Raw genomic sequence first — 26,641 nt, 5'->3', positions numbered from 1 at the left:
AAAAATAGTGCATACTAGAAAATATTTTGAACTGAATATTGAAAAGCTAACTTGTCACAACCTGTGTAATGCAGCTAAGACAAAGCTTAGAAGAAAACATAAAGTTTTATACATGCACATACAAGTTGCATGTATAAAAATGACCCCAAAAATGACCCCCAAAGTCTCCATGCATAGGGAAAAAAGGAAACTATAGCTAAATGTACCATTATTTACAAAGTATTCATTATAAAATTTTACAAAGAGGTGGCCAATACATAGAGAATATTTTATAAAAATTTTATAATGAATATTTTGCAAATAAATTTATATTTAGCTACAATTTCCTATTTTCCCTAGGATATCAATTTAGGGGCATTTTGGGGGACATGTTGTGTGTGTGTATATATACACTTTTTTAAATTTTTTTATTTTATTGTTGGAGATTTATTGAGGGTACAAGAAATCAGGTTACATTGATTACATTTGTTAGGTAAAATAAGAAAGATTGAAAATCAATTATCTAAAGATCCATCTCAAGAAACTGGAAAAAAAAACAAGCAAATTACATCCCCAAAATTTTATACACTGAGAGCAAAAACAAATGAAATAGAAAATAAATTTATTACGTAGAAAAAAATTTTGACAGTTACTTGAAGTGACTAATACAATGACTAAAGTCCTAGAAATAATAATTAAAAAGAGACAGAACACATTATCAACATGACAAATAAAAAAGAATACATCACTATAGATTTTGTAGACTAATAAAATAAAAAGATTATAACCAATTTATACAAACGCAAGTAAAACTTTAAATACAATGGACATATGCCTTGAGAAGACAACATACTAAAATCAATACAAGAAGAAATACAATCTGAAGAGTCCTGTATCTATTAAATAAATTGAACCTACAAATAAAGGCATTCCACTGAAAAACTACCAGGCCCAGATGGCTTCACCAGCAAACACTCCCAAACATTTAAAAATAAATGATACCAATCTTGTTTGGATGTTTATAAAAAAATAGAAAATAAAAAAATATCTAAAACTTGATGATGCCACCATTAATCTTAATACTAAACCCTGAAAAAAGACATTTCAAGAAAAGGAAAGTTACAGTTCAATTCCTCTAAAGACAGTTTCATTTAGTCAAAAGCAAGCAAAGTAATAGAAATCAGAATAATAGATATCTTTGGTTGATAACGTCTGGGAGGAGATCTGAGGCAGTCTTCTAGAATGCTGGTAGAGTAGTGTCCATTTTGTAAATAACAAAAATTTATGTATTTATAGGTACTTTAATTGTAAATGCTTTTTAAATATGCAGTACAAGAATCTCTTTCACCACGTCCTCCCTTCAAGCCACACTGATTATGTTTTACTTGTGCTACTGTTTTCCATGGTTCCTACACATAGAAAGTAATTAATAGATATTTGCCAAAACCGAATGAACAAATCTTTTGTCAGGTATGTAAAAGCTTAACATACTGTCAGACACACAGCCAGTGTTTGATCTATAAATGCTTTTCTAAGTAAATGAATGAAACTTTTAAGTGAATGAATGAACCCAGAAAAAAGTCTATCTTCTGCTAAGCTTTCTTAATCCCAAAAGCCCTTGTGGGGGCAGTAGGAGATGAGAGACCCAGTAAAAGGAATTGACTGAATAAGCATGCAATAACAGTCACAAACAGAATGAAAAGAAAGTAAAAAAAAAAAAAGGCATAGTCTCTAGGCAGATCAGCTCTGATATGAGGCATTTCTTCCTCTCAGATCTTACCTGTTCTCCTTCTACCTTAGGTCTCAGAGAAAAACATTAGGGAGCCATGACCTGAGCCCTAGATTCAGTCTCATAGTGATAACCTTAAGCTAGTCATTCCACGTTCCTGGGTAATTAATCACTAAAGCAGGAGGAAAGGTCTCTTAGTATTTTATTCATCTACTCTTTACAACTAAAAATTCCTCTGGTGCCACTGACATTTCTCAAATAGTTCTGAGGTCCCTTCTTTAAAGCACAAAGAACAGACTATTCCTTTGCCTTAAGTTAAATAAATAAATAAATAACAAAGGCATTCTCCTAGTTGTATTAGGAAAGGCTGGCAGGAAGCCTCTAGTTCCTTGCAGGAAAAGCTCTTTCCCGGTCCCATTTTCAGACCCATATTCATCATAATACTTCAGCACAATTAGGCAAGCTGCTTGGTTGCTCCAAATATTCATCTCTCTTTACAAAGTATCATTGAAGCCTGTCAAAGCAGTGTTGAAATATACAGCACTCTCTTCTGTGAATGTCATTATAGATAGAGGTTTGGCATTAAGTTAATTATATTAACTGGCTCCAAACAATGTAATCTCACCTGATTAACACTATTCTTTCCTTTCCTTTACCTCTCTTCAGGCCCTCTGCCTGAATCTTTTTTTTTCTTCTTTCATTTATTCTCTCATTCATCATCCTTGCACAAAACATTTACAAAGTACCTCTTATGTGCTAGACACTATATATATATGAGTATGTATATATATGAGTACTACTCATATATATAACACTAGTAATAAGACAGGTAAAATCCCTTCAGTTGTAGATTTCCTTGACCTTCTTTCTGGACATCCTTTGTCTTAGATGGGGCAAAATATAGTGGAAGAGCCTTCATCTATGATTAGAGTTCCTGTGTTCTTTTCCCAGCTGTGCTACTAGTCTAAGGGATAAGTCAATTGATTTCTCTGCATAAAATTTTCCTTTTCTGTAAATAAAGGATTGAACAAGACCATCTCTGAGACATTCTCACATGTATTCTTTTAGGACCTCCTAACTAGTCTTCCTGCTTTCATTTTGTCCCCTCCCCTACATTATTTTTTTGAATATGAAAGCCAGACAAAACTTGTTAAAATGTTGAGTCAGATCTTATTACTTCTCCATTTAAAGCCCTCCAATGGCTTCCTGTCTTACAGGAAATCCAAAGTCCTCACTATGTCTTGAGGGCCGTGCACGGTCTAATCCCAACTACATCTCTCATCTGGTCTCCTGTCTCTATCCCCTGCACTCACTCTGCCCAGGCACACTGGCCTTCATACTGTTTCTAGAATATTCCAAGCATACTCCCCTCTCAAGACTTTTGCATTTTCTTTTACCACCACCTGGAAACCTCTTATTCTCTCCCTAAGGATCCTTCACTTTCTTCAATCATCAGCTCAAATGTCTTCTTTTTAGGAGAAACATTTCCTGATCTGACCACCTTACATAAAGTAGCACCTCCATGTCACTCTCTGCCTGTTTTTCTTTTTAATACTCATAACTGTATAATCCATGGTATATTACCTTGGTTACCTTCTGTCTCCCTTTCCTAAAAGATACACTGTATTAGAATAGGGATCTTAACCTATTTTGTCCCCTGATATATCCCTAAGCACCTATTCTAGGTGCTGGCACACCATAAACACACAAGAAATGTTTCTTGAGTGAATAGAAGAATAAGTCTTTTCTAATAATAAAATTAATTTCAACATGTGTCCAATTATACTTGGAATCAAGTTATATAGAACACTTACCAAAGAAAGGGACCATTGACTAAAGCCAATCCATTCCATTCTATGAAGGTTTTTTTTCATGGCATGAGTTGATGAGTTACAATCACATTAGTCCTAATACCATTTATTCTATGTCTTTTCTTGCAGTGAGAAGAGTGGCATTATCACTCCCATTTGACTTAGGCCCAGAGAGGTTCAGTCATTTATCCAATGCGTCCAGCCTTTATGAAACAAACATAAAACAAGGACATCCTGACTTCCAAGCCTGTAGTTGTTTGTTTTCAATAGTGATCTACAAAAGAACAGAAAGATCTGTATTAGGCTTAAAGAGGTGAGGTGTGAGGTAAAAAGTATAGAAAAAGTATAGATTAACCACCATAAGGGATTTTCCCACTGAACCTCTGAAATAACTGCCTGTTCTGGGGGGAGGAACGGTTTCTAATAAGCCTGTTAGAAAACAGGTGCCCCCCAAATAATAATTATGCTCATCTTCTCCCCCAGGCCACAGCCTTGCAACCATTCACACAAACAGCAACACACACACAGAGATCATCTCTTGAAAAAGAAAAAGAAGAAACTTATCCACACTGCATCCACATCCAACTGTGAAGGTGCTTCCTGGCCAGACGAGGGACAGGGACAAAATTTCTAGCTCACAGCTTGTTTCAGTACCTATTGAGGCACCACAATGACACACACTGGCGTAGACATATATGTGTCTATATGGAGAGAGAGACCCATTTGCAAACACAAATGTATAAATATGCATATGCACTTCAAATTCACTTCAGAATGAAGCAGGACATAAATCACAAATAAATTTACATTCATGATAGCGTCCATGCTGGTTCTGCCAAAGCATACTTACAAATGTACACACAAACACACGCTCAAAGATAACATGTACCTCAAGGTGTGACTATGAAAAGTAAATGAGAGTATGTGACTGTGCATGGAAAGGTTAGCTCTTGATTACATATATAAAAATACATCTATAACATGTTTATAACTGATTCATTTTACTTCCCACCCTCAAAGAAAAATGTCCTTTTTGGTCACCCTCGAGAACATCATGGAAATTCTGGGATGTAGGAGCCAATAAAAGAAGTAATAGTGGGGTGGCACCTGTGGCTCAAAGGAGTAGGGCGCCAGTTCCATGTGCCAGAGGTGGCGGGTTCAAATCCAGCCCTGGCCAAAACCGCAAAAAGGAAAAAAAAAAAAAGAATGAATAGTGTGGGGTGTGCCCTTACAGTGCAGGGGAGGCCAGAGGAACTCCCACTGGTTGGAGTTTGGTAAACAAAGCTCTCCAGATTTCTTTGTTCTTGAGGAGGCCTGGACTTAGCAAGAGAACTGAGCTCTTGAGAACTATTTTAGACAGAACCAGTCTCCAAACACTTGAAAGTCCTTCCTAAGGTTACGGAATTGGGAAGGGTTGTCCTCTGTCAGTAGAGGGGAGGGAGTCCCAGTGAGTTCAAATCAGCCAGAAAATCCTTCAGAGTCTATTCATTTGCTAAAGTATGATAGCTCAGAGAAAATCTGATTAACTTCACTTCCCCAGATGGGCTCTAGAGTGATACATATAGCTGGTTTTAAGACTCAAATAAGGTGGGGAAACAGGCAGGGGAGAAAATGGGATGGAAGTAAGGAGTGCTGGATACCTGTGCATACAACTTATCTCTGTTAGGAATTTGGAGCAAGACACAGGGTCTATCGTGCTCAGTTTCCCCAGCTTATAGAAGGTGAATAAAACTGCCCTTTGTACAGTTGGAAGAAAGGATCTTTCTTTTTCCCCAAAAAGGGGCCAGCTAGGACAGCTCCCTCTTAACCCAGAAAACTGCTCAAGGAAATTTCTCCTGCATTCCCTGCTGCAGTGACCCTGGAGGGGTCTTCCTTTGTTCACTAGACTTCTTTTTGAAAACCTCTCCTTTCCAGAACCAAATATTATAACTTCAGAGCTCTTCTTAAATAAAAAAAAAAAAATGGAGATTTGGTTCAACAATTCCCTTTTAAAATGATAAATGGAGCTCAGAAGCACGTCTGAACCAGGACCCGGGATGTTTTATGCACATACAACTACATTCTTTAAAAAATCAAGGCAATATTTTGAAAGACCTGAAGAAATTAATTCCATAACCTCCCTTGTTCCACTACTCACAGCAAAGAAGCTGGGGTTCGGTGGAGGGAGACGAGGTGCTCATCCAGCACTCTAGGGGTTAAAGTCAACCCAGAGTCCAAATTGCTATTGGCCAAATACGGGAGAAGATCTGGTTTTCATAGCTCTGGGCCAATGAGCACCTCGAGTGGGAGGGTTTGAAGATACTAAGGAGTTTTTTCTCCCCTTTTATTCCTCTCATCCCCCTCCCTCAGCTATCGTCCCCATCCCCCATGCCACCAGTTTGTTAAATTAATGCAGTAAGAAAGTCTGAAGATCTGAGGGAGTCCTGACCAAAGGACGGTGGGAGAGCTCAGAACACCGACATGCACCTGAAGCTTTGGGCTCCTGAGCCCCGCTGGGTAGCCATGGACCCCGGCAGCCCCTGAAACTTGCCCTGGGCTCTCTTATGCCTTCCGCCCCGAGCAATGGGACACCTTTCTTGCGACGATCATAACTTATTCGGCGAGGAACAGGAATCACAAGGTGACAGCAGACCAGAACGGAGGCAGGGGAACGAGATTCCGGGACTGGATCACGATGCGCCAGCCTGGCACATTCTCTGAGATTTACTGAAGGCAGCGCCGTCGACCGCTTTCCCCTCTCCCCTATCCCCCTCAGGCCGGCCCAGAGCCGTAAAGCCCTGTTCTCTCTACCCAAGATGCTCGCCCAATCTAACGGTCTGAGGCCAGAGCTCTGATCTCTACGGAAGATTTTATTTTTCTTGCATGAAGCTGGCCGTTTAAACAGAAAAACAAGGGTAAAAAAAAAAAAAAAAGGAAATATACCCACCCCCAAACGTGCCTCCCCAGCGCCGCAGGGAGCCACCAGACACGTTGGAGTTTAAAAAACAGCAATACTCTTGCGCTCCTGAAAAGCAAGGCTGGACGCTCTCCGTGGTGCTGAAACGCATCGCAGCCACCGCTGTCCGTGGTATCTACAGCCGCCTCGCTCCAATTTCCCCTGGGGCTCTCTGCGCCCCTGTTCCCCGCCTCCCCTCAACATCTGGATTATTTTTTCAAAAGCGCCCTCTGGTTTTGTAAGTGTCAATTTGAAACATTTTTGCCCCAATAACTCGTGGACTACAAAGCACAAGGACCTGAAAAATGTACAGCTTCAATACTCTTCGACTCTACCTTTGGGAGACCATTGTATTATTCAGGTATGCAATTTTCTACTGACCACGTCGCTCTGATGGCCAAGGCGGGGCAGGAGTACAGAGGCTGACTCTGTCCGCGGGCCCACCATTTGGGGGGAGAGGAATGTTGTATGCCGCTGCAATCGGGTCCTTCCATCCTCCATCCCCCTTCCTCCACCCCCATCCCTCCGCCCGCAGGGTGTCTGGCTGGTGCGTGGAGGTCTGAGACAGTCGCTGTTCTGGCAGCTGGTGGCCTGTTTCTGGCGGTTTGTTTGTCCTTCCGCTTGCTTCACCCCTCACCACTGGTCACCGACCCCCTGCATATTGACTCTTACTGGTCTGAGGACTTTAAGGGGAAGCTTTACGAGTTACTCAGTTTAATTAGGGCTGCATTCTCTTTAACCGCAGTACCGAAAATCTCAGCTCCCGCGACTGGGAAGGTTGCACTCGAACTCGCTGGACCCAGAACATTGCATTTTCTCTCCTTTTCTGTTTTTTTTTTTTTTTTTTTCTTTTTCCAAGGCTTAGTTCTTGGAAACAATAGTGTTATGACCTCAGTTTGTAAAGCCCTGAACTTCAGTGCAGAGCAGATCTATTTAGCGACAGATACTGGGAAACACTTCCCTTTTGAAACTTTGACTCTTTCCCTTTCCCCCACTCACCTTTCCTAACTCTACCTTTTTAGCTGCAGATCCCGAAGTGATGGGCAATTTTTTGTTTGTTTTGTTTCTTAATTATTTCCTATAACTGACTCAATAGCTGAGTTCTCCCTTCCATTGTCTCCCAGGCTAAAATATTGTGCCTACAGGATTGGCATTCTCCTGTTAGTATAAGTGAAAAGTGAAAAATCACCTCTTCAAGAAGCATTGAAATAGATATTCCTTTTGTAAATGGGTGAATCTTCATGCCATCTTCAATGATGGTTATGATAAATTTCATTTATATGAATTGAAAAAAATTCTTCTTCTTCCATGACCTGCAGGGATCATTAATCTTCCTCATTTTAGATACCTGTTTCTCATGTTTTACCGTGGTATTGGCTTAATAGTCACTGGAAAACCCGCTTCAGCTCATTTTTAAAACTAAGTGACCACCAAGTGTTATCCTCTCCCGTAATAAAATAGCAAATAATTCTTGCTTTAGTGCACTGCATATGGACATGTGGATGGCTGGTTTGACTAACCCATTGGCTGGTTTATTAAATGAATGATACTTCCCCTTTGAACATAAGTTTCTAAATGTCAGCCTCTCTTCATGTCTTTCTCTTGAGAAAAGACAAGACCTTCCCTCCCTTTTATCTGTGATACCCAATGCTAATGTTTCTAATCTCCAGTTCAAATAATTCTTTGATAGGCCACACTCCTGACCACAGCTCAGAATGTAAGTAAGGAGTTATAAAGAATTAAAAGAAAGTAAAACCATCCAGGGCCTTGTGAAATGTAGCAAAATGTGGCTACTTTCTGGGCAAACAGGCAGAAAGTATCATATTAATAATACCAGGTCCCTTCTCCCTTACATACCTAGTAGAAGTCTAGACTACTGTAGTTGTGGAGTATTTGGTAACATTTGTATGCAAATTGATTCTCTGTTTGGCTTACAGGAGATAGAACCGAACCAGAGAGATTAAAGAACAAATTAATAGGACCAAGCACATCATTCTCCCCCCTCCCTGCCCCCTGCTCCTTTCTTCTTGATGAACAGCATGCAATGCTTGATTTTCCTCTCACAGACATTGTCTTTCACAAAAGGGAGACAGTCTAAAAGGTCTGCATTGTACTCATTTTGATAAGGGTATGAATCCACTATGCTAATTCTCCAAGTAAACTGGCGGTGGCCTATCAGGAAACATCTCTCTACATCTCTTTCTCCTACATATGTGAAGGCGCACATGAGCTACAATGGATGTGGGGGATAATCCCATGTGTTTATAAGGAAAGAAGAGACATGACCATGGAGAGCTCGACAGGCAGTGGTACCATAGCACTTTCAAAATACAGAAATGGTTACTTCATTTGAGGAGCAAATTTTTCATTTTTGAAAGGTAAAATAATAATACAAGTAATAACTCAGGAAATACCCTCAACAATTTTTCAGAGAGATGGGGGGTAAAGGTCACAAGGAGGTAAAGTGAGTAGATTGTCTTTATTCAATTGGTATTTTCATTTCTAACTCTCTCTCTTTTTAATTTTAGGTGAAAATACAGAAGCATTAAAATCTGGGGTCTTGTTAGAATGTATGTGGGGGTAAATGGAGGCTGGCAGCTCCCTAAGAGGTTCCATATGAATAACCCTTTCTCCCCCAAGGGACAGGCACTGTGTGGGAAAGAGCCAATCCAATCATCTCAGACACCCAGGTACTCCTTAGATTAAATGATGCCAGCTGCTTATCTTGTTGTGAAAATCTGGGGACTAGGAAATGTTCTCCATAACAGATGTGCTGCTGCATCAGCATACAACCAGCAAAATGGCAATAGCAACAGCACAACAAACAAAACAAGCAAAGTGAGTGAGCAGAAATCCACACGGTGCCAATACACAGGAGAAATTGAGGCCTTGCAAACAGAGACATGAGATCCCAGGAGACAAAAAGCAATGCACTGCTCACCCCTATGAGTAACAGGAGGTGAGTTGGCTGAAGTTCCTACTCTGGTAGTTTAAAAGCCTGAGGTTCTAAAATTCCATCGGTGACATTGTAGTACTTATACCTAAATTTTGTCGTCTTATTTTCAATTGGGGATGGGGCCTTAGAACCAAACCTGTATAAAATAGGCCAAGGTTTTGTTGCTGTTGTTGTTGTTTTTAATGGTAGAAGCAAATTTCTTTCAAACCTTTTAAGCCAAAGGAACTTGGCTTTGATTTCCAGAGACCTCATCGAGGTTTCTGGCTGGGATAATCCCAGTATGACCCCTAAATTCTTTTGCCTTCTGAGTAACTCAAACAAGACCCCATGTATATAACCATGTTCCTTACCCTCCACACTGCTGACATTTTGAATTGAATAATTCTTTGTGATGGGGCCTGCCCTGTGCTTTGTAAGATACTTAGCAGCATCCCTGATACCAGCAACACTCCCTCCCTGCCATCACGATAATCAAAGAATATTTCCATGTATTACCACATATCTGTCTGGGGGTGGGAGACAGAAACAAAATTGCCCAAACTTTCAAATTCATGGTACAGAATGGCCAAATTTTTAATCAGCTGCTTTGATGTACTAATTATAATGAGGAGAAAAGTCTAGCTTCCTTGAGAAAATGCCCATAATAAAACACACAATGTACCCCCAGTAAAATAAAAAAGTAACTTAGCTTGTGCTTGAGAAGGGAATAAAGGAAGGGAGACAAGATAAAGCAGGTCTAATCCATGCGTGTTTTCCCAAAAAGTGACCAGTTTTCTTATGTGCCACTTCCATCTCTCATCTGAGCAGATGCTTCCTTTTACCGAAATTTTTACTGAATTTGCCACTTCATTGCTAAGAAAGGTCATGAAAACCTTGAAGGGAAGATATTTCTATCCACACCAGGATCAAAGAAACCTGGCAAATACATTGTTCTGTATCTCTGTCCTGAGAAACCATCCATTTAAAAGGTAGATAAGGTTTTCTTTGAGGTGGCCCCTCTGGTTTCCTGGTCTCCACACTTGTCAAGAGAGGCAGGTGGCCACCTTGATCTTTTCCACCCAGTGGCATAGCTGTATTCTGCCTCACATCTTACCTGCTGCATTTTGGGACCTGTAGAAAGTGTCTAGGAGCTTCTAAAATGGGCCAAGGATTTTTGCTATGAAAAAAAAAAAATCCCCGTGGGAAATTTTGCATTAGGACTGACCAAAATGTCAATCAGTCTACCCCGTTTGGAGGCTTAGGAACCTTACGAGAGATAAAAGAAAGCATCATGTTTTTGTTCCTGAGGGACGGTTGGAACAGAGACCCTAGGCTGATAAATGGATTTATGAATCAGCACATAACTTCTGCATATTTGCAAAACTGGAAATGACCTATCAGAGGATACTCAGGAAATTTATATTTGAGATCAGCTTATGAAATAGGTTGCGACCATGTGGTACAGTGAAAAGAGACGTTGGCTATGATTTGAGACCCCTGCTCCTACAGTCAGCTCTGCTGCCATCCCACAGTATGGCTGTAGCAAGTCTCTTTCAATCAACTCAAATGACTGAATCCAACTCTTCTAAGTTCTTTCTAACCTGTCATAAGATCTGTACCAAAGACAGGGGTCTATATATGCTCAGGATGCATTAGCTTCACTAGCGACACTGTCCACTTCTTCACCAGGAACTTATAAATCATTTGCATGTGTGTTCAGTCCAAAACTAAGCATTCTGCAGGACGGATGCCACAGCCCCTGTCCTTGCAGAAAAGGGAGACACTACTCCCTTTAAAGGTACAATAAAAACCATTTTTTCCTTCAGAGGGCTGACATAGCTCCCCTCCAGGCAGCCTGTGTGCACATCCTGTGACAATATCACATTTATGTAGGTGTTGTTAACTTTATGTCCTTCATCAGCTGACAGAAGCCAGCATGATTTTTAGGATGGAAGGCATTGTCTCCCTGCCTGACCATCTTGATGCTATTATGCAGGTTTTAAAGCATGCTTTCGACAAAGTGGCCTTGGTCCAAAGGGCAGAAGACCTGGGATCCAAAATTTAGCTAGTGATGTGACTTTGAAAGGGTTCTGTGACCTTTCAGGCCCTCACTTTCTCCAGCTATAAGGTGAAGGGGTTCGAACAATCATTCTAAAATCATTTTCAGCTCTGCCAGCTCAGCGTTGTCTTCTCCCAATATCTTCCATGATAGCATAGTTTGCTTACAGCTATTGCAGCATATTTCAACTATCACAAGAAATAGCCACCTTAAGACACATGTATATTCAGGTTCGAAGGCCTGAAAAAATTGAGGAACTCCCTAAGCAACTTTTCTCCTTAGAAAGTTATCCCAACCTGGACACAATTATTGACAGATTCTATAAATATGTCAATTTCCTCAATTCTTGTGATGAGGAAACAGGATGCCTGATTACCATCCTTGTAGACTTGAAAAATGGCATGAGAAAGACCAAATATTTCTATTCTTTTTATCAGTGGTTCTATTTGGCCTTTTTTCCTCATAAATTCTATGTTTAAAAAAATCTGGTTACCAAACCCCATCATCAACTTATTTTCCCCATCTTTATTAATCAAAGGCATACATAATTGCCCCAAATATTGAATATCAGGAGAATAAGCAATGTTGCCACATTGAGTTGTCCTAAGAAAAAACAAAAGTAAAGACAAGTGATGCTTTTTAGTTAGTCCATAGAGCCTTGTCAGAAGTAAATATTCATCAAACCCAGCCCCGGCCAAAAAAAAAAAACTGCAAAAAGAAAAAAAAAGAAGTAAATATGCAATTTGTTGGAATCTTTGAAATGTTTAAAATGGATTCTGAGTCCTCATTACTATTTCATGAACTTCTGATGTGCCCAGGGACCCCATATTGGGAAATATTAGATTTGATTTATTCTATGTATAGCTTCAAGAAAAAAAATCAGAGTAATTGGCAGATTTTTTTTTTAATGCCACACAGATTTTGATTCAATGCAAATTAGAACCTTCTGGAATCTCTGTCAAATGGTACAAACGGCTTCTTCAGTGGTAGTGATGGTCCATGTCAGTGGAGGTGTCCAAGCAGAGACTGAAAATCAAGCTCCCTGGGTGGTGGGGTGTAGAACAAATGTAACCTTATTCTGTACATTGAGGTTTGTCATTTGCTGCAGAACAGTAAATGAAATGCAATTCAGAGACGAACCTTCACAATTCTATATTCTCTCCTTTCCTGATTCCCAAATTACTGTCTGATCTTTGTAAACTCTCTGCCATAAACACAACTCACTGTGATCTTTACTTTCTTAAAAAATAGATTGGATAACAAACAAACTGGGCAATGAACACATATACACACTATAGGACAAAAAAAATTAAGAGGAAATCGCCTTAGTTATGTAACAGCCTGATTTTAAGAAATGAGAAGGGCCACAGAATAAAACAAAAGGACCCACTAGAAAATGCCCTTGTCCACAGGCAAGGCCACAGACATGGATGGTGTGTACAGACCGATGGTTGCTCAGCCTTGAACTCAGCCGTCTGCTCTGGACGAACTCCCTGTTAAGCCTAACACATAACTGAAAACACCATAGAGCCAACTAGCAAATTCACTCAGCAAGCACATCAGAAGGGAACAATGCCCTGAGATGCTAGGGAGAGGGGCTTATCCACACAGTGCCTGTGCTTTGTAATGCAAGCTCTTATGAGGGGTGCTGAGGCCTCAGAGCTTTTGAAACTCCTTATAAAGGATCCCTTTGTGGTTTTCTGAAGTTGATATTGTCCATAGTCTCCGGGGGCTAATTCAGCGCAATTGGATTACCACTCTCTGCCTTTGAATTCAGTGGTTTTTCAGTGTCCGTTGCTAAATTAGTTTACCGTCTTAACAGGGAGCTGACGACAATCATTAATCCCAGCCGTGAAATGGGCAGCAGCCCCTGGGCAGTGCTTGCTCTTGCCTCATATTCTGGGCAACCCACAGGCACCTAGAGAAGAAGGCTTAGCTTTCTTCCTTGCAAATACATCCTCAACCGGTTTGCCCCAGAGAATCACACACTTCCTTCCTAGTGTCTTAAGTATCAACAGAATCGTGGAATCTTGGGACAAGAAGGACACTTAGCAGTTCTAGAATTCAACAGTTCTCAAACCCAGCTATGAGGCAGCTTGTCAAAAAGACAGATTTCCAAAATTTTGCTAAATGGGTAGATCTTATATTGAATACTCTTGTTAAAATAAAAGCAACAAATATCATTATTCTTAAATAACAATAGCAATAAAGAGGGCCAGAAGAAATTTTTGGGGGTGATGACATAGATTGTGTTGGTGGTTTCATGAGTGTATATTTATCTCCAAACTCATCGAGTTGTACACATTTAATACGTACAGGTATTTTATGTCAACCATACCTCAGTAAAGTGGTTTTCAAATTAAATAAAATATAGATTTCCAACATCATGCCAGACCACTGAAATAGAATCTCTCAGGATAGGGACCCTGAAAACTGTCACGTTAACAACACCCTCTGAGCCAATGCCCTTCAATCTTCAGTGTACAGAGGAATGGCCCAAGATCTCATTAAGATGCAGGTTCTGATTCAGGAGGTCTGGGACAGGCCTGAGAGTCTGCATTTCTAACAGTGATTCTGATGCCAGTGCTTCCTGAGGCCAAGAGTTTGATTAGAAAGGCTCTAAATCATTCTGATTGAGAACACCTGACATGGATCAACCCTTTTATTTTACAGATGTGAAGAGGATAAACAACTTCCTTAAGGTTATAGAGTGAGTTAGAGTTCCCAAAGGTGCACGTAGTCTACACATTCCCCATCCATAAAGTTCAGATGCCCCAACTCTGCCACTGCACTTTCCTTCCTGCAATCCTCTCACATTCTGTCCCCCCTCATAAATGTTACCACACTTTCACTGCAAGAAGATTCCTCAGGGAGCCATCCTAATCCCCAAACTGGTGGCCTGCTCCCTAAAGTCCTAGTGTACCAAAAGCTCTCGTTCACACAGCTGGGAAATCTGGCTGTGTGGTGCTGAATAAAGGGTGGGGGCACTCAAGGAATGGGGCTTCAATCCTGGCCCCCAGGGACACAGCAATGAGCATCTGTTCAGACTGATAAAGGAGGTAAATCAAGATAGTTAGATGGAGAGAATCTGTGGTTTCTTCCTTGAAAGATAATCTCACCAGTCTTCCTGTACCTATCATCAACCTTGCATAACTAGAGGCTTGCTTAGGACTCCCAGATATTCAAAAACTGCTGCCCCATTCTACCATCTGTCTGACCTCAGAAGCATGTCCCTCCTTCTTCTATATCCCTTTCACCCATCAGCCTTTCCATGAAGCGTGTTGCACTTCATACACCAAATAAAGTAACTGCTATGATCTTCAGCCTTTTGAGAGCTGCGTGTTTGCTGCTGTGTACTCAGTTCTGCAACACTCCCCAGCTCCAGAGGAATGCGGCAAGGCCACTGCAACCCCAGTTGCCAAGCAGATTTGCAGTACTCTCTTACAAGAGTACTTCACAGTTTACAGTGTTTCATATCCACAATCTCATACGACCTGCCCAGTCACCTGAAAAACTTAGATACAGGACAATGGTTACTATCCCCATTTTACAGCTGACAAACTGAGACTTGGAGAGGAAAAGCCTTTTGGTAGCAGTAAGTAACCATGATGTCAATCTCAAAGTAAAGCCTGGGTTCAAATACAGATCTCCTTGCTCCAAGCTCACAACACTGATATATACATAAATACACACAGAGGGTACTAAAAATATGTATACACTTTTTAAGAAAAGGAAATATTCAAGTATCCTCAAGTCACGTTTGACTTTTGCAATTATTAGAGTTATTCAATGGGATTTACATTCATCTTTTGTTGTTAGTATACATTGAGTATTACAATTTTAATACAGTTTATTCCTTTCTTAAAATGTGTATATATTTTTTGGTACTCTCTCAATCATGTTCTCTCTCTCTCTCTCCATACACACACATGCATGCACACACACGGTGGCCATATAGTTTGTGTGCAATTCCAAATTGCACACTATTTTAAATTGCACACAAACTTTATGGCCACCCTGTATATATAAATACATATACATTTTTATTTCTGTTAAAGCCCCAGTGAGCTAGTGCAGGTATCAGGCTAATAGCTGTCCCCTTCTGGTGGGCCACAAGGGGGAAAAGAAGCCTAGAAAAGAAAAGCTGGGAATTACTCATCAGGCCATATTCTTCTCACTCTTAACTAGATAGGCATTTATTTCTCTGTCCTTGATCATTTTTAATTGTACAATATATGCATATTTTCTCTTTAATAAATTCTAGTACTAGACTCAAGCCCCAAATCCCCTTTGATAATGACCTCCAGGTACCTTCCAGCTCTCATCCTTCTTGATTACTATAGTAATCATATATATACTTATATATATGTATACATACACACATATACACATACATACATGCATTTGCATGTAGGTAACTATTAAAATTCACATACTATTATTTCATGGAATCATATTATCCATATAATTTTATAATTTGGTTTGTTCATATAGGATGTGAACAGCCTGTCTTGGGAAGCCTTACTGTTGAGACATACAGTCCTACCTCATTCTTCTAAGCACTGCAAAATATTTTATGTCATGGATTGTTTTCTAGCCAAAGGCTTTTTTCTAACACTTAGTAGCCATTGTTTTCTAGCTGTCTCCTCTTGATGGACACTTAACACTATTTTCTAATTTTTCCACTGCAGTCAGTGCTGCAATAATCACAATGTACCTACATTTTTAAAAACACAACCAAGAAAAAGAAGTGGAATTGCTGGTGCCCAGTGCAAGTGCACCTTCTAGGTTAACAGATACTCCAGGCAGGTCTTCTGCCTCCTCTCATGACATCCCATCTCAGCCTTGACTGCAACAACTCATTCATAATAATCACAGCAGTTATTGAAAATGTTTATTAAACGCAAGATATAAGGCTCACATATGCCTCATCTCATAATGCTCACAAAATTCCTAAGATGTAGTAAGTACTATTAAATCCTCAATTAGTAGGTGACAAAACTGAGGCATAAAGAAGTTATGTAACTTGCCCCAAAGTAAGGCAACTAGTGAGAGGCAGATCCAGGATTCAAAGTTGCGTGTGACTAAAGAAAACATTCCTTTCACCATTATGCTGCCATTTTTGCCCCAGGGAGGAGGAGGGAGGAGACCAAACTGGATGAGGGAGATAAAAGAAATGACTTCACCTCTCCAGATAATCAAGAGCTAATCTCTTGCAGGTGGCTCTGGATAGTAATAAGTTAGCATACATCTATAAATAGATAAAACTTTCCATCTCCATTCTTTGCACAGGAGGAAATTGCACTAACTTCCACCCCCATCATAAAGGTGAATGGTTACAGCTCTGTTGAGGATGATTTGCCACAGATCATCCTTCCTTCTTTGCCCCACCTGCCTTGAGCATGACCAAAATCATTCAATTAAAAGAGCTATCCAGGACTACAACAAAGAATTTCTGACTGAGTTGTGAGGTCAGGAAGAAGAGCAGCACAATCTCTGGCCCAGGAACAGAAGTTTTTAAAATGTTGTTCCCTTGTACTCAGACCAAAGACCTTTTGTAGCCACACTCTCTAACCCTGAAGCACACAAGATTGAGTGTCCCAGTCTCCCTTAGCTTCCATATGAAGGGTGCCCAGCCGCCAGCATTGAAGGTCTCACGTCAGAGCCCCAGATTTGCAGCTCTCAAAGTAGACCCAATGGGCTCCGCAGAACATCTCTAGACCAGGAAACCATACCCAGTCCATTGAGGGTTGAGGGGGTCAGTCTGGGGAGCTGAAGCAATGACTATACCCACCTTCCTTTCTAACCAGCAGGTCACTCCTGATGTGGCCTGTGGAAAGCCCAGACAATGTGGTCTCAGACACCTGTTTCCAACAGCCTTCCAAATGACACCAGGAACACCTCCCAGTGTGTCCCTAGCAGGCCTATTGCTAGTAGGTAAAAGAATACAATAGAAATAAAGGTTCCTGATACCAAATTTTGAAATATATCTGCTGGTTTGTTGTTTTGTTTTCTTTTGGTTTGCTTTTTACATTATAAATATTTGTTTCTTCTAAAATATTAAACAACATAAGGAGATACGTTTAAAACTAAAATACAGTAGTGTATTTTTGAAGCTGCTTCAATTGCCCTGGGGGTTCTCCTCATGAAATACTCACCCAGACCAATTTCTTCAAGGGTTTTCCTTGCATTCTCCTCTAGTATTTTTATAGTTTCATGTTTTAAGTTTAAATCTTTAATCCAATGAGAGTCTATCTTAGTTAATGGTGAAAGGTGTGGGTCCAATTTCAGTCTTCTGCAGGTTGCCAGCCAGTTCACCCAGCACCATTTGTTAAATAGGGAATCTTTTCCCCACTGAATGTTTTTAATTGGCTTGTCAAAAATCAAATAGCGGTAAGTAGCTGGATTCATCTCTTGGTTCTCTATTCTGTTCCAGATATCTACTTCTCTGTTTTTGTGCCAATACCATGCTGTTTTGATCACTATCGATTTGTAGTAAAGTCTGAGGTCTGGTAGTGTGATTCCTCCTGTTTTGTTTTTATTTCTGAGTAATGTCTTGGCTATTCGAGGTTTCCATATAAAATGAAGTAATGTTTTTCAAGATCTTTAAAATATGACAGTGGAACTTTAATAGGGAGTGCGTTGAAATTATATATTGCTTTGGGTAGTATGGACATTTTGATAATGTTGATTCTTCCCAGCCATGAGCATGGTATGTTTTTCCATTTGTTAACATTTTCAGCTATTTCTTTTCTTAGAGTTTCATAGTTCTCTTTATAGAGATCTTTCACGTCTTTTGTTAGGTAAATTCCCAAATATTTCATCTTCTTTGGCACTACTGTGAATGGGATAGAGTCCTTAACTGCTTTTTCAAGTTGACTGTTGTTGGTGTATATAAAGGCTACCGATTTATGGATGTTGATTTTGTAACCTGAGATGCTGCTGTATTCCTTGATCACTTCTAGGAGTTTTGTAGTAGAGTCCCTAGTGTTTTCCAGATACACAATCATATCATCTGTGAAGAGCGAAAGTTTGATCTCTTCTGACCCTATATGGATACCCTTGATCGCCTTTTCTTCCCTAATTGCGGTGGCTAAAACTTCCATTACAATGTTGAAAAGCAATGGAGACAATGGGCAGCCTTGTCTGGTTCCCGATCTGAGTGGAAATGATTCCAATTTAACTCCATTCAATATGATATTGGCTGTGGGTTTGCTGTAGATGGCCTCTATCAGTTTAAGAAAAGTCCCTTCTAGACCAATTTTCTTGAGTGTTCTGATCATGAAGGATGCTGGATATTATCAAAAGCTTTTTCTGCATCAATTGAGAGAATCATATGGTCTTTGTTTTTTAATTTGTTTATGTGCTGAATTACATTTATAGATTTACGTATATTGAACCAGCCTTGAGACCCTGGGATAAAACCAACTTGGTCATGATGTATAATTTGTTTGATGTGTTGCTGGATTCTGTTTGTTAGGATCTTGTTGAATATTTTTGCATCTATATTCATTAGTGATATTGGTCTATAATTTTCTTTTCTTGTTGGGTCTTTTCCTGGTTTGGGGATCAGGGTGATGTTTGCTTCATAGAACGTGTTGGGTAGTCTTCCTTCTTTTTCTACATTTTGGAACAGGTTGAGTAATACTACAGGGACTTGATCAAACTAAAAAGCTTCTGCACAGCTAAGAACACAGTAAGCAAAGCAAGCAGACAGCCCTCAGAATGGGAGAAGATATTTGCAGGGTATATCTCTGACAAAGGTTTAATAACCAGAATCCACAGAGAACTCAAATGCATGAGCAAGAAAAAAACAAGGGATCCCATCGCAGGTTGGGCAAGGGATTTGAAGAGAAACTTCTCTGAAGAAGACAGGCGCACGGCCTTCAGACATATGAAAAAATGCTCATCATCTTTAATCATCAGAGAAATGCAAATCAAAACTACTTTGAGATATCATCTAACTCCAATGAGACTAGTCTATATCACAAAATCTCAAGACCAGAGATGTTGGCGTGGATGCGGAGGAAAGGGAACACTTCTGCACTGCTGGTGGGAATGCAAATTAATACATTCCTTTTGGAAAGATATATGGAGAACACTCAGAGATCTAAAAATAGATCTGCCATTCAATCCTGTAATTCCTCTGCTGGGCATATACCCAGAAGACCAAAAATCACCACATAACAAAGATATTTGTACCAGAATGTTTATTGCAGCCCAATTCATAATAGCTAAGTCATGGAAAAAGCCCAAGTGCCCATCGATCCACGAATGGATTAATAAATTGTGGTATATGTATACCGTGGAATACTATGCGGCCTTAAAGAAAGATGGAGACTTTACCTCTTTCATGTTTACATGGATGGAGCTGGAACATATTCTTCTTAGTAAAGTATCTCAAGAATAAGAAAAAGTACCCAATGTACTCAGCCCTACTATGAAACTATTTTGGGGCTCTCACATGAAAGCTATAACCCAGCTACAACTTAACAATAGGGGGAAGTGGGAAAGGGGGTGGTGGGTAGAGGGAGGGGGATCGGTGGGATCACACCTGTGGTGCATCTTACAGGGGTATTTGTGAAACTTGGTAGATGTAGAATGTAAAGGTTTCGGCACAGTAACTGACATAACGCCGGAAAGGCTATGTTAACCACTGTGATAAAAATGTGTCAAATGGTCTATGAAGCGAGTGTATGATGCCCCATGATCATATCAATGTATACAGTTATGATTTAATAAATAAAATAAAATAAAACCAAAATACACAGAAATCTTGCTCCTAGGACAAGTTACTTAACAGTTTGATTGTCTTTCTTCCAAATGATTTTAATCACATAATAACAACAAAAAACATGAGTGGTTACCATATGCCTGACACCTTTCCAAGAACTGAGTATGTATTAATTCATGTCATCCTCAGAACAATCCTATAAAGCATATGCTATTATTCATCCGATTGTACAGATGAGGTTACAAATGAGGAAAAATAATTTTCCTAGGGTCATCCAGCTTGGAAGTGGCAGTGGTGGGTTGGAATCCAAGCAGCCTGGCTTCAGAGACCCTTGACTTGCTATGCTACTGTAGTAAGCTGCTTCTGTTTTACACAAGTGGGATTATTCTAAACACCACGTTCCGCAGCTCCCCATTTATCACTCAGCAATCCCTCGTCAACGTGCATACAGACCTATCTCGCTCATTTCTGCAGTCATGCTCCCTTTCTCTTGAGAACACCAGGTTTGAGTAGGGCACAAAACTCTCTGCTTGCCACATACAGCCCAAACCTCTGTTCATCTCCTTTACTTCACACAAACGAAATTCCAGTCCAAAGGTATTTCTCATTGTTCATAATAATATGGCCATAAGTCTCATCTCTGCAAGTTAACTCAAGCTGCTCCCCATCTGCTCCACAAATCTGGAAAAACTCTTCCCTTCATTTCTGCCCTGAAAAGCACACCAGCCAGCTCTGATTCATGCAAATCTGAGTTTGAATCCTGCTTCTGTCACACCCTAGCTATGCCTTGGTAGCTCACTCAACCTTTCTGAGCCTCCAATTCTTCATCTTAAATCTATTCATAACAACTTCATGGAAAGGTACATGAAGTCTCATTCCAAACACTTTTTTCTGAGCAGTGATTTTCAACCTTTTTTATCTCATGGCATGCCTGACCATGTAGTTAAAACTTCTGCAGCACACTTAAATTACATTCATCAAAAAAAGAATAAAACAAAGAATATAAGACTATACTTACTGTGCTTTGAACTTCTTTTGAAAATAATGTAATCAATGATCTTTTAAAATTTTTCAAAGCACACATAAAATTCTCTCACAGCACACCAGTAGAAAATCTCTGCCTTAGTGAATGGTAATTTCCTCTCCACCTCTCTGAGATCTTATCCATTCCTCAAGGCCCATCTTCAGTGCCACTTCCTCCATGAGGCATCCCTGGATTGTCACTGTCCTACCACCCATTGGGGACAGACTCTCCTTCTAATTCCCCTTAGAAATGTAGGCACTACCCTTAGCATTCAGTTTGCTCAAAGTGACCTACTGCATTTGAGGGTTTTTCTAACTTTCCTGCTGGATTATAAGACCCTCAAAGGCTAGAAATTAATGAATTTCTTGGTGCACATGAAAGATGAAAGAGAAGATATGGGCTCCATCTCCTTGTGCTTCCCACTGTTTCCAACTTGCTCCACTTCCCGCCAGAGATAGTTTCATCCCAGTGGTTCATGAATAACAGGCAGAAGCCCAGGACCCAAAAGATTCCAGCCCATCAACCGCAAAGCACTGCTGTGTCTCACCGTGACCCTGTTTCCCCAAGCAGTGAGTCACAGTGAGAGTATGAGCTAGATACGGCAGCAGCTCAGCCCTGGCTCCGTAGCTGCTGCAGTGAGTTAGTGTTCTGCCTTATCCTTGTTGTCATCTGGCAGGGCATGTCCAAAGTCTGGGACTTGCAGAACATATGAGCCATTAAAGATAAAGCATTGAACATGCTTCCCATCATGACACAGGCCAGCAGAGAAGCTCCTTTCATGGGACAAAGCAAACCTTCCAAAATAATTTTAATAAACAGAAATCATGGGCTTCAAGGGAGGTAGTGTTCTCAATGTGACCTAAAACATCTACTAGAAAAGAAAAACTCTTAACAGAAGTCAAGAAAAATGATTGCATCATACCCAGAAACACAGGGCTTGAAGGAAATCACTGAATATTTCTTGGAAAATAAAAACCCTGAAAAAGGGGGTGAGAAGGCTCAGTAAAAGATGACTGTTCCATGCTGCCTTAGAATTGGACAGCCCAGAGATTAGAGCAAGATTTTCCTCCCCATGCAGTTTTTTTCATGCCTAACTTGAGACTAGACCCCAAGATGTTGCTGCATAATTCTTAATTCTTAAATTCGATTATAAAGGGTCTAGCAATTTAAAACTACAGCTTAAAAATAAATCTGATAAATTTTAGAATTGTGATTATACCATTTGCTAGGTGTATGCTTTGAAGCAAGATTGTTTTTAAGATTCCTAAGCCTTGGTTTTTCTCATCTGTGACATGGAATGTTAATTATCCCTTTCTGACAGGTTACCATACATACTAAATGGGAGAAGGCCTGGGGAGTGTTAGCAGTACATATGACACATAGCAATTGTACGAGGCAAGAAAACCACTTTTACTATAAGTAAGGTGGGATAAGCACAAAGTGTTGTTGGAGCATAAAAGTCTGACTAACTCTTTCTAAAGATAGAGACAGTTTAAAGTTGAAGATAATTTCCCAGAATTCAGGATAATAAAACTGGGCCATAAAGAATGACTAATTTATCAGGTGGCAAAGAGTGCCAAGACAGTGATACAGGCAAAGGACAAAGGCTTGCAGAATAGAATAGGCAAGCTGATGGATGTTGCCCTCAAGGACACTGGTTGGGCCAGCTGCCCACCCTATGAACTAGGCTCAGCCCAGTCTGCTCTGCCTTATTATCTCCCAGTGGAGATGCTTTCATCATCCACAAAATATTTATTAATTCCTACCATTTGCGGAAATTGTTCTAAGTTCTGGGGATAGATATATTGATGAAGAATTCCATTCTCTGCTCTCACGAAGCTAAACTTCTAGAGACACATACAAACAGAAAAATTGGGGAATTTTAAGACTCTAGGGCCTGGTAAGTGCAATAAGCCAAACAAAACAAACAAAAACAACAATAAAAAAAAAAAACAGGATAACAGGACAAATAATAATTCACGAGAGTCCATCCCCAGCGTGCCTACACTTTTATACATACCCAATATCTCCCTGAGCTTTCTACCATAGGAGACGAGCAGGCTGGAAAAGACTGTTCATTTTACAGGTGAGGAAACAAAACCCTGAGAGGAGCAATGATTCATCCAAAATCAGATGGCCAGTAAGTGCCATCAACAGACGACCTCATTCCATGCAGAAGAGTAAAAAAATTGCCAGGATGAATGATTAAAAGGAAGGGGAGACAGTAGCAAAGTAGCAAAACAATCTATATAATAGGGTCCCATTTTTTATTTTTTATATGTATTAGTGTTCTCATATGGGGAAAAAATGTCTAGAAAAATGGGCCCCAAACTGTTCATAGTTATTATCCCTTGAGAATGAGATGATGGAGGACTTTTATTTCTTGCATTAAATATTTCTGTAACGCTTGAATGTTTTTCAAAAATATATATTACTTTTGAAAGATAAAAAATACATTTAAAAGAAAAAGATGTCAGAGAGCATGAGCATACAATCAAACTTGAAACCTAACTTACTGCAAGACAACCTGCACCAGGTAGGGAAAAAAGACATTTGGAGAGCTCCAACCCAATGCTGACTTGATTGTGTTTTCTCTAAGTAAAAACCAGCCTAGAAGCTGAAACCATTTGGAGTATTTAAAGGAATTTCTTGAGCAAATGGAAGTTGCTTTCCCCACTGAAGTCACCGTGTTAGAAGCAAAATGTCATTGGAAAATGGAAAGCTAGAGTTTTGTTATAGATTTGAGTTTTCAGAACAAAGTGATAGATGGAACATATTCTCATCAGAGCAACTTGAGCCCTACCAGTGTACAATTTTATAAAATCCTCCTGCTAACAACAAGAAAAAAGTTAGAATAGAAAGAATCATCTGGCCCAATTCTGTTAGTTCTCAGGAAGGAACTAAGGTTAGAGGGAAGGAACCTGTCCAAGGTCAACAGTAAATTAATGTCCAGCATAGACAACGCCTGAGAACACGCATAGACAACGCCTGAGAACACACATAGCCTATCACTATGGGCTCTTTTTCTAAAATCTAGGGTTTCACTAGTAGTGTGTGAAATATACTACAATGATACAGGGTAATTTTCTTTTATTTTAGTCATCATGAATTTTATTTTACAGAGGACCAGAATTTACCAATTCCATTATAATATTGATGATATTTAAGATAAGAAATCAAATTTAAAATGAACTAAATAATGATACATAAATTGGGCAAGACTCATGATATGACATGCAAGTGATTTTGGTTTACTCTACTATCTATCTTAGACTCTATCATTGAAGAAAATGAAAATTACAGAAACAGGGTCAGATCTGAGCAAGGCTTAGCTTTACCTTTAAGTTCCAATAGCTTCTTAGGGTGAGTCATGGCCATGGCTGCAAACTGAATTCAAATAGTTGGAGGAAAGATAGCACATTGGGCAAAAAATGGGCTCATTCAGCAGGCAGAGCACAGCCGAGAGCAGGTCATCCATTGTCTCATTTGCCCATAAGTATCTATTTGAGAGAGATTCATAGTTTTCTATTCTCTTTTTATGTTAGAATGATATCTGTGACTCTCAATCCTTCCCCTTACAGACAAAAATTTCTCTAAGTAATACTTATTTAGAGTATTATTATAATAGTCTATAATACTCTTATTATATCTAATAATTTTAGCAAGTAAAAAATAATAACAATGAAAATAAAAATAGCAAATAACATGTAAGAAACTACTATATGCCACGAAATTTTCTACAAGCCCTAAAAGTCTTAACTATTTCATCTTTACAGCAACCCTATGAAGAAAGTGCTCCATGTTATCATCATCTCCATTTGGTGGATGAAAAGACTAAGGCAATGATCTTACCAACCCAGGACCCCTTTAGGTCCCTTTGCCAATCCAAGTAGAAGTCTTCATATGAAGAAAGATAGCATACAAACTCTTTCAGAGATGTGGTGGGATAGGTGGAGGGAGTAGACAGAGTCTCTGCAGAAGAAAGCTGAATGGCTCACCCCAGATCACAGTCTTTCCCAGTGAGGAAAAGGAGGCAGGGTACACTTGACAACACACTTGCCCCTCAGTTCTGCTGCCCGAAGTCCTGATTGCTTTTCTATCTATTACCATGGGGTCTGTGAAGAGACAAAAGAAAATAAGAAAGAATATGGGACAAGAAATAAAATAGAAATTAAAAAAAAAAAAGCAACAAAAGAAAGAGAAAGGGGGAGATGAGCAGAGTAATAAAGAAAAGCACTCAACTCAGATCCACTTTGACTTCAGCCAAGAACTCACTATGTGAGTCTCCTTTGCAATCTGGACCACAATCTTCTTACCTATAAAGCAGATGAGCAGAACTTTTAAGTTCTCTCTAAAGTCTATCATTCCAGGATTAGAAACAAATGAAGGAAAAGGAAGCAGAACCAGAAGGGAAACGAATGCAGGAGGGAAGAAGCAAAGGCTAAGAGGAATGACGAAAGGAGGAGAAAACAAGAGGAAAAGGAAGGAAGATTTTTTTTCCAAAACAACTGGGATATTATTATCTTGTTGAAAGAGGGAAAAGAGAAGAATCCTAATGTCAAAGATCCCAAGATTTAAAGTTTCTCCTCAGGCAGCCCACTCCCTGTTTCCCACTCGTGGGATCCGGGGCAGATGTTGGTAGAAGCCTGGGCAAATGTCTGCAGATCACGGAGCTGAATGAAGCCCTGGGAGGAGTCAAGATGCTGCCTTTTTCTGAAAATACAGGAAGGAGGGCTGCCAGAAAAGTCCTTACCCCCTTTCCTGCCCCTGTACTTGTCCTACTCCTTTGCCGCCTCCTCCTCTTCTGGGCCTGACCATGGACAACAATGATTAGTATTGTTCACTTATGACTAATGACCAGGCTCTGAGGATGTCCTGGGGAAATGACTAGAGAAGGTACCCACAACTGCCACATTACCATGTTGTGCATAGTAGAAAGAATACTGGGAACCATTAAAAGGAGAAAAATCCCAGGCCAGTAGAAGATTTTCTAAGGTCATCTTCTCTAGCCCCCTGCCTTTAAGCATCCTTTCTGTAATTGGCTGAGGCTATAATCCAACCAAAAGATTTAACACAGAGTGACCCTGAGTCCTATCAGCTAATGTTTTCACAGTTGTCTGAGCCATTCGTGGCCTTGAGAGTCTCAAAGACAAAGACAGTGCCTCTAATTGACTGAACACATCCCTTAATCTTCATGGTACAGCAGTGGGCACATAGAGGGCTCTGATATTTGAACAATAGGGAGACACGGTTGTAATCTCTCTCCTAATAATATCTGTGGTATTACTTAACAATTCAGACAAAAATCCTTCCTATTGTTTCACTGCCCCTGTTTTATTTTATTTTATTTTTTTGGTTTTTGGCCGGGGCTAGGTTTGAACCCGCCACCTCCGGCATATGGGACTGGCACCCTACTCCTTGAGCCACAGGCGCCA

The 26,641-nt window shown here is 39.9% G+C and overlaps 1 long non-coding RNA gene across 1 annotated transcript; it reads right to left on the bottom strand.

Annotated features, from left to right (window-relative positions):
* Window positions 1-3,448: 3,448 nt before the first annotated feature.
* Window positions 3,449-25,523, bottom strand: LOC128568949 (uncharacterized). The gene is made up of 3 exons (XR_008375250.1): window positions 25,449-25,523; window positions 25,205-25,321; window positions 3,449-3,793 (listed from the first exon to the last, which is right to left on the bottom strand). It is a non-coding gene; the product is annotated as an uncharacterized LOC128568949 (long non-coding RNA).
* Window positions 25,524-26,641: the final 1,118 nt, after the last annotated feature.

This window comes from Nycticebus coucang, chromosome 17, assembly GCF_027406575.1.
Source record: "Nycticebus coucang isolate mNycCou1 chromosome 17, mNycCou1.pri, whole genome shotgun sequence".
NCBI lineage: Eukaryota > Metazoa > Chordata > Mammalia > Primates > Lorisidae > Nycticebus > Nycticebus coucang.
The sequence above is the reverse complement of the archived record's forward strand: the minus strand, read 5'-3'. Positions and strand labels throughout refer to the sequence as shown.